Below are 8,897 nucleotides of genomic sequence, written 5' to 3' on the forward strand. Positions count from 1 at the left end.
TCTTGATTCAGCTTGGCTGTAGTTTCAGCTGGGGACTCAAAACATGAATAGAAGACCCCTGGAAAAGATGCCTTAGACCCTGTGGCAGCAACTTGGTTTATTGGCAAAGTACATGTGTATAGAAAATGGCATTAGCTTTCTTCCACCCATAAGAATCCCCTTCCCAGTCCATCATGGTGAACAGATAAAGTCTCAGGAGGGACATGTATTTAGCTCTCTTGTTTTATATTGGAAAAAATTCCACATTTTCCTTGTTAACTTATTCTATTGCCCTTTCCAGCCAGAGCACAAGTGATGTTTCCTGAGAGTCTTCCTTCCTCAGTGAGGATGAAGTAGGCCTGGTAACATTTCCCAAACATGTTGTAGGCACTGCTTTTCCTTATTATAGGGTAGAAAGAGACTGAAGGACAGTTGAATACATTAGGTAATCAGTTAATATTTTTTGTCCTCTAATTTGAGTTTTTATCACAAAAAAAGAAATGCTGCCTGTAGTTGAAAAGAGCTTCAGGCTTGATCTGCCATGATCTCATGTTAATCATTTCTCTTTCGATCAATGACAAGATTACTTCCTGGTTTCCTATCTCTCTCCTATGTGGTCTATTTTCCCCATCACATCCACATTTATTTTCCCAAATCAAACCTAAAATTTCTTCCTATGACCCCTATTTTCTCCACTGTATACTACATACTGTATATGATAAAATATAAACAGCATTATTGCCAAAATCTTTCTTCACTCAGCCCCCAATCAGCTCTTTAATTGTACTTCAACAATTTACAGCAAATATCCTCATCTTTGGTGACCAAAAGTCCTATATGTAAAATAACTTCCACTCATTTCCACGTTCCTTTGAACCTTCCTCCATGATTGTATTCCATGTGAACCAACCAGATGTGATCTCTGCGTCTTTCTATTTTCATATCATTATCATAACATGCATACTTTCTTTTGCTTAGGTTTAGTGTTTCTTGTCTTTTCCATCCTTTCAGTGGACTGATAACACAGTGAAGTTTAACGCAGCTCTATTCTTCAACTCCACTGAGCACAGTTTCTTGAACATAGGAGGTACTCTGGTATTATTAAGTTACGGTATTTTTTGTGAGGGTTACAGTGCCATATGATTTTCCATCTCCTAATCTGATCCTACTCCAAAAATTATTCCACTGTGCCTTCTGGAATCAATTTTTTATGAGCTGTAATATTTTTGCCTTAAACCATTTTTAATGTTCTGTTCATTTTCCTTTTGAGACAGAAATCCAGATAGATGTTCCCTGGGGGCACTGTTTCTCTTGAAAACTTTGAGGGATTGAATATATTTTTCTGCTATAATTCCTAATACCACAATTCCTAGAAGACTTCTTACTTCTTCTCACTGATATTTCTACAGTAATTTCTACTCTTCACCCTTCAAAACTGAATCTACATCTTAGATGCTCATGAGATATGTATTAATGAATTTTTCCACTGCTGGGGAAAAAAATACCTGAGACCCACAACTTTAAGGAGGAGAGGTTTATATGGGTCATGATTTTGGAGGGTTCAATCCATGTTTGGCAGGTTTCAGGGCAGTAATATTCTGGCAAAAAGATTTATGGAGGCAGGGAAACAGAGCATGGGGTAGAGTGCCAGAGAGCAAGGAGCAGGGACCAGAGGTAGTATGCCAGGTCACACCTCCATGACCCATACAGACACCCAAAGGTGGGATATACTAATCCCCTAGGCATCTGTCAAGCCAATCAAGCTGACAATTCAGTTTAACTGTCACAACATAATACAACCAATATCATTCGCTGTTACTTTGAAGGATATTTTACCAATATGATTCTTGTTTTCTTTTTTAACTATGTTGACATTTTTATTTGTGTTATAACTTCTTGTATATCTATGTAAAATTTATAGTGTATTTCTAGAATCACATTACAAGTCAATAGGGCATCACATGTTTAAGTTTACTAAATATTGACACATTTCTTCCTACTTTGATCAAATTATTAATTTGAAGTCCTACTGAAAATATTTGAATTCCCACTTTTTTCATTTTTAGGAAACTTGTTGATACCTGTATATACTATCATTCCAATCACCTGGTCATTTGCTCTATGCGTTTTTCTCATTTTAGTAATTTATTTTAACTTAGCACTATGAATAAAAACAAGGCCTTCACATTACTTATAACTGTGCCTTACTTGTATCTTAATTTTAAGACTCCTACTTCCAGGACAACCATCTTCAATTTCTCTATCTCATTTCTTTTTGAAACTCATCTAAAAAAACTATTGAATTGCTTTAGTATTGTGATGCATCAAACCTATGACCTTTTCCTTTACTTTTTGCCCAATGTGCCTGGATTTCTCCTTTTGCACCAATTGGGTAATATGCCTCCAGACTGTAGTCACTTCCTGGCATGCATCATTGTTTCCTCTCTCTTAGTATTGTATTCCACTGGAAAATTCCCAACCCTGGTTAATTCAATTCTCAACCTACTCCATACCTGCTTTTGTGCAGGTGAATGTGGTTGAAAACAATGACAATGACCGTTCTAATTCTAACTGCATAATCACTTTACTAGTGTGCTGTCCAGAAAATCCTTTTTTTTTTTTTTTTCTTTTGGTTTGGTCACTATTAGCAGAGAGGATTCTTTAATGTGGTCCAATGAATCAAAATATCCCCTCATAGATTTTGCATTTTGCATCCTGCTGCATCACTTACCTTTTAGGACAGAATAAATATCTGTAAAATAAACAGCTTCAAATAATGAATTTCTTTTAGTTCAAGATTGTTAAGGTTGAAGGAAGAACTATTTTGGCCTCGGATGGATTATCAAGGGTCACCTCACTCACACCTCTCAGTAAGTGGAAAGCTGACAACTGCTGTCTTTCAGTTCTCTTTCTCATAGCTTCTTATCCTTTGCCGACTAGTACTCAGTCATGATGGTTTCACGGTTTCACGTGGCAGAAGGAAACCCTAACTCACAACCCCTTTTCAAGCCTCTGCTTGCATCAGGTTTACTAATTTCAAAAGAAAACACACATCAATCCAAATTCAAAAGGTGGGAAAGTAAGCTCATTTCTCAATGGGAAAATTTAAACATCGCATTGAAACAGCAATACAAAGGCAAGGATTATTTATTTCTCAGTATCCAGTTGATCTAAATTGGTTGTTCATTGGACTCTGCTCCATTTGTAGTAAAAGATGATTCACTCTCCAGTGTTTGGCAGTGCTATTTGGTAGCAATCATACATTCGTGTATTTGTGTTTTTGTTTCTGTACTACAATGACCTATCAATTTTTCTATACTTGTACAAGTATAGTACAATTTTACTTAGTGAAGTTATACAATGATTTAGAGAATATTGTAGTATAAATACTAAAAATTTCTTCAAGACTGTCTGTTCTATTACCTTTGGAATTTAAATATATGGTACAGCTTGAAAACAAAACTAAATAGACAAACAAATTCATGGAAATATTTATTGCTTTGAACACATAACTCAAATATAGAGGGTTTTAAAAATATTGATTACTCCAAACTATCTACCTGCTATATCTTCATATATTTATGTACTTAAAATTTTTTCTCAGTAATGTTTCTACTTTGTTTTGAAGTCTTATGAATTATTAATTGGATTTACCTCAAAGCATGCAATGTCTTTAAATGTTATTTTTAAAATATACTGAAAAATATAAGCTTTCCACCTAAATGTCTATACCCTAAGACATTTTCAGTGAGTATAGTAATATAGGCTGTCAGTTTATAATTTTTTTATATTTTTAGGAATACCATTTTATTGTCTTCTTGATTTCACAGTTTCTTTTGAGTTGTTTACTTTGAGTCTGAGTTTTTTCTCCTTTTAAGATACTGTCCTCTCTCTGAATGCATTAAAGGTATTTTCTTTATATGTGTTTTCCAGTGGTTTTACTTTGACATTTTTTGATGCTTATTTTTTAATGAATCCTGCTTGGAAGTTAATTTTAATCTTTGGCTTAATTTTTTCATCAGTTTGATAATCTTCATTCTTTCAATATTGCTCATGGCTTATATTTAACTTCTTTGTATTATCCAATTATATTTGTAAATAAGTTCAATGCTTTCTATATTCCTTATTTAAAAAAATATTTTCTATTAACTTATTTCTCTATGCTTCACTATGGATATTTCCTTCTGATTAATCTCTGCTTCTTATATTTTCATATGGGTATAAATTGCTGCTACCTTGTCTATTGAATACATATTTTAAATTAATGCAACTTTTGAAAATAAATTTGCAACATTACTATTATTTTCTAGCTCCTGACTAAAATGTTTCATCTTGCCACCCAGTTTATTATCTATAATTATCATAATTATTTTGTCTGTTTGTCTTTTTTATATTTTGATCTGATCTTTTAAATTAGTTTGTTTTGATAATTGCTACTCTTTCCATCTACATCTGTATATATGTGTATACGTACATATATATGATGGAATTCTTGACATTATGAGGGAAAGTTTGTCAGAATACTTTCAGGATATTAACAATGATGCCTATCATAAAGTGTTTTACTTTGGATCTGGTAGATCACTACAGTAAAAGTACATTACCCCTTTCTGAGAGGGAATGGAGCTATTTCTAGACTAAGCTACCTACTACTTTGTGACTTCTGGTCTGGTCTGATTTACCTTCACTCTTTGGATTCTCCTGTGGTGTTCTATTTCCTCTATTCCTTGGCAAACTTTCATTGGTTAAATGGCAATGATGAATCCTACTCAATCCATGGTACTGCTAATGCTTTCACAGGTTCAGTCTCTCAGAGTGCTCTTCTAAAATAGAAAATGCAATGTGCATGATAAGAAAAGCAGGATTATTTCATCTTTCTTGGTTCTGTTATTTCCTGAAATCTTGACATTTTCATTTTTGCTAATTTGTTACTTTTCTGATGTCTTAAAATATGCTTTAAACATTCTGTCCAAATTATTTAAACGTTTTTCTTGGAAGAAGCATTGATCCAAAATAAGCTAGTTTATCACTACTGGATACCCTGTCCTAAAAGTCATACTACCCCAATCAAGTTTTCAATGGTCATTTAGACTTAATTATAGCTTTTGCTGCTTTTCTTTGTTCATAAATCATGTTTTTCATACCATCTGATACTTTTTTAACAGTTCCTTAAAAATTTTATCCCTGGAAAAAATTTATCATATTTCTGAAAAGTTCTTCAATTTTTTCTTTGTCATGGATTGTGATATGCTTCACACCATGAGTCAACAGTGTTTTCAATGTATCTTCCTTTTTTTGCACAATGCCACCTTAAATAAAAATATGGTTTATGTTTTTTCTTAAAGAATAGTAGAAGTAGTAATAGTGTTTCTTTGTGTACAAAAGATAAAAAGAAGAGCTATCTGCTTAAGTACTCTATAGTTTAGCGCACATATTTACTATATTGGTGATTGTCTGATGGTCTGTGCTCAATGCATTGGTTGACCTAGAGTTTGGAAATAATTTTTTGCTCTCTTGAAAAATAGTGGCCCTACTTACTCTAGAAACACTATATTTCATTTGTTTTAGGCTGTTGCCTATTTTTCAATAATGATGTATGTATATTATCTTATTTCTACCTTATTTTTCATTCAGTATGCATTTGAAAATGATTTGAAATAAATACTTGTGCTAGGAAATACCTTGAAAGAGAACTTTAGGCAGATTTTTGTCACAAATACCCATGTATATGTACCTAGTCACTTTTGATAAAAATAATTTGTTATTAATTGTAGATCTTATTCTTCCATAATCTCAGTGAATTACTTTTTATTCATTCATTTTTTTTTTTTTTTTTTTTTTTTTTTTTTTTTTTTTAGCAAAGAGATCCTTCACCCGCTGTTGGATCTGCTTGGTCCTAATTCCATAAATGACCGGGTTGAGGGCAGGTAGAGATTAGCCAGGAGGATATGGATATACTGAGGGATGTTATGACCAAAACGATGAGTGAGGAAGGAAAACAGAGCTGGACCAAAGAAGGCTAAGATAACACAGATGTGGGAGCCACAAGTATTAAGAGCCTTCAGGCGGGCATCTTGGGAAGGGAGGTAAAAGACAGTGCATAAAATCCTAGCATAGGAGATAATGATGAGTAGCACATCCAAAAACAAGATAGAAATGTTTCCAAGGCCATAGTAGACATTGGCACTGATACTGGCACATGCCAGATGTGCCACTCCCATATGCTCACAATAGGTATGAGGGATGACTCTATGTCCACAGTAAGGCAGCCTTAGGAGGAGAAAAATGATGGGAGCAATCATGCATAAGCTTCTTAGAACCATGACTGCAGCAATCACAACAATGACCCTGTTGGTGAGGATCATAGTGTACCTTAAAGGGTTGCAAATAGCAACATAGCGATCAAAGCCCATTGCAAGAAGCACAATGCTCTCCATGACTGTAAAAAGTGGATAAAGAAGACCTGAGCAACACAGCATCCAAAGCACAGCTCCTGAAGGCTGAACCAGAAAATGACCAGCATCTTGGGGATAGTAGCAGTAGAGAGACTCAGATCGATTGCTGACAACATGGCCAGAAAGTAAAACATGGGTTGGTGAAGGCTGTGATCAGTCCAGATCACAAACAGAATAATAAAGTTTCCGCCAAGAGCAATCAGATACACAATACAGAAGGGAAAGCCAAGCCAGATTTGTGCAGCTTCCCACCCTGGAATCCCCAGCAACAGGAATGAAGAAGGGTGGAGCTCAGTGGCATTGGGAGAAGACATTCTTTTGCAGGTTGACGGTGGACGTGGTGGTAAAAGTTGCTGTCAGTGGCCACTGGGCGATTCATCCAGATTTGGTTGAGATCTACAATATTTTTAAAATCCTGAAAGAAAGGATTGATATTAACAATAAGTTTCTCTAAAAGACTTGGATTCTTTTTCCTCCATAGATCCTAGTAACATTGTTCATCTAGACCAAAAATGTGATAGGCTAAGCTGCTAAATAGAAGCTGACATCATGTTTATGGGCTGAGAGCAAGTTAATGCATTTATTCCCCTCTACCTCAAGTCTTAGATGTGAGGAAATAAATTGATAGTAATAATCCCCAGCACAGTCATCACAGCTATCATTAATTTGGTATCTACTATTTTTCAGACATTGTGCCTACAATTATTTACATATATTATCTCATTTAGTTCTCCACACACATCCTTGACACAAATTATGTTGTCATCAGGTTTTATGGAAGAGAAAGATTTTGATAATTTAATTAACTTCTCATTGTTTAAAATTGTTTTGCTAATGGCAGTAATGAGAAAGGAATGTAAGGTGTGAGAATTAATAAAAAGATCCAGAAGAGTCAAAAGTTCTTTGAAGAAGAATAAATTCCACAACTTACACTATCAGATTTCAAGACTTTGTGTAAGGCTTTATGATAATAACTGTGTTAGTAGCAAAAAATAAGAAAGAAGGAGGAGGACAAAAAGGAGGACAAGGAGGATGTGGGGGTGGGGAGTGGAACAGAACTGAGAGACTAGAAGAAGATCTACACATTTCTAAGGGCCAACATGTCTAAAAATAAGGTGTCTCCAAGTGGGAAGATAAATTCGCCAAGGGGAAAATGGTAACCTATACAATTTCTTCCTCAGGCGAAGTTCCTATTCAAGTGAGTGTTCATTTCTGTAACAACTGAAAAAAATGTGACATCAACTCTGATTTGCTAGCCACAGCCCACTAAATGGAAAAGTCTGTGGACAAAGACCTCAAAATTGCCCTCACTTCTGAGATCTGTAATTTCAGAGGGTTTCAAAAAGTAAACCCTATTCAATAATTTGCTAGAAAGACTCACAGAACACATTTATAGCTATTAAACCATGGGTTCATGGTTACAGATTATTAGAGGAAAAGGATACAGACTAAAGCTAGACAAAGGAAGAGATGCTTAGGGAAGAGTCTGGGAGGGCTTCACATGTGAAATATCTATTGTCCTTTCATGAAGTCAGGATGCATCACCCTCCTGGCATTACTGTGTGGCAATATCCACAGAGGATTTTTGCTAACCAGGGAAACTCACTCAGGTATTTGTGTCCAGAGTTTTTATTGGGGCCTTATTACATAGGCATGCATTCTTATTTATTTATTTATTTATTTATTTATTTATTTTTTCATGCATTCTTGATTGCAATATGTTTTGAATAAGTACCAAGGTTGACTGATGCTACACAGCAAAAATCCTCCGCTCCAAGGCATATTCTTGATTTTCGTGGAATGGCCATCCCCTAACCTAATATCTGTTACTTCCACTGCACATTTAAAAGAAGAAACTCCTGTCAAATGGGGTAAATGAAGTCATGTAAGTCTGAAATATTGTAGGTGTCCATAAAGTATTTTTCTTCCCAGTTTACTGTCAGCCTATTCCTCCTTCTGTCTTCCTTTAAACCAGTAATATGCACCATTTATTCCCACCCCCAGTACTCTAGATCTTAACTCAATTTCAGTGAGTCCAAAGTTCAATCCTAAGCATACACTGCAAAGACTTACCAAGATTGTTTCCTTGGACCCAGGGAATCATGGAAGAACTGTTTATTCCATTTAAAAAATATCAATGGCTTAAAAGGGCATCAGAAGATCCTGAGAAATGTTAATAAAGTACTCGAATGTGTGAGTGTGCTGAGGCAGAGGATTAGTAATATAGTTGTCAGGTGCCAGACAGTTTACCATTAAAATGATATTGATTCCCTTTTGGCTTTATACCAGCTGGAGAAGCTCTAGGGAAATCTCAATGAACATTCAGCCTCATAACTTGGTCAACTACTAGCTCTTGCGATTTCTTATAATATTTATGACAGTTCCTAATTTATCTTTTGTTCTTTCTTATCATTCTATCACACAATGAATTGCTTGATATAATCTTTTGCGCTCTGTTGAGAA

At 35.0% G+C, this 8,897-nt stretch overlaps 1 pseudogene; it reads right to left on the reverse strand.

Moving 5' to 3' along the window:
- Positions 1-5,787: 5,787 nt before the first annotated feature.
- On the reverse strand, positions 5,788-6,748 carry LOC101724162 (olfactory receptor 52E8-like; annotated as a pseudogene).
- Positions 6,749-8,897: the final 2,149 nt, after the last annotated feature.

The sequence above is a fragment of the Heterocephalus glaber genome, unplaced genomic scaffold (assembly GCF_053883595.1).
Source record: "Heterocephalus glaber isolate CG9 unplaced genomic scaffold, H.glaber_assembly_v1.0 deba00001428, whole genome shotgun sequence".
In the NCBI taxonomy this organism is placed as follows: Eukaryota; Metazoa; Chordata; class Mammalia; order Rodentia; family Bathyergidae; genus Heterocephalus; species Heterocephalus glaber.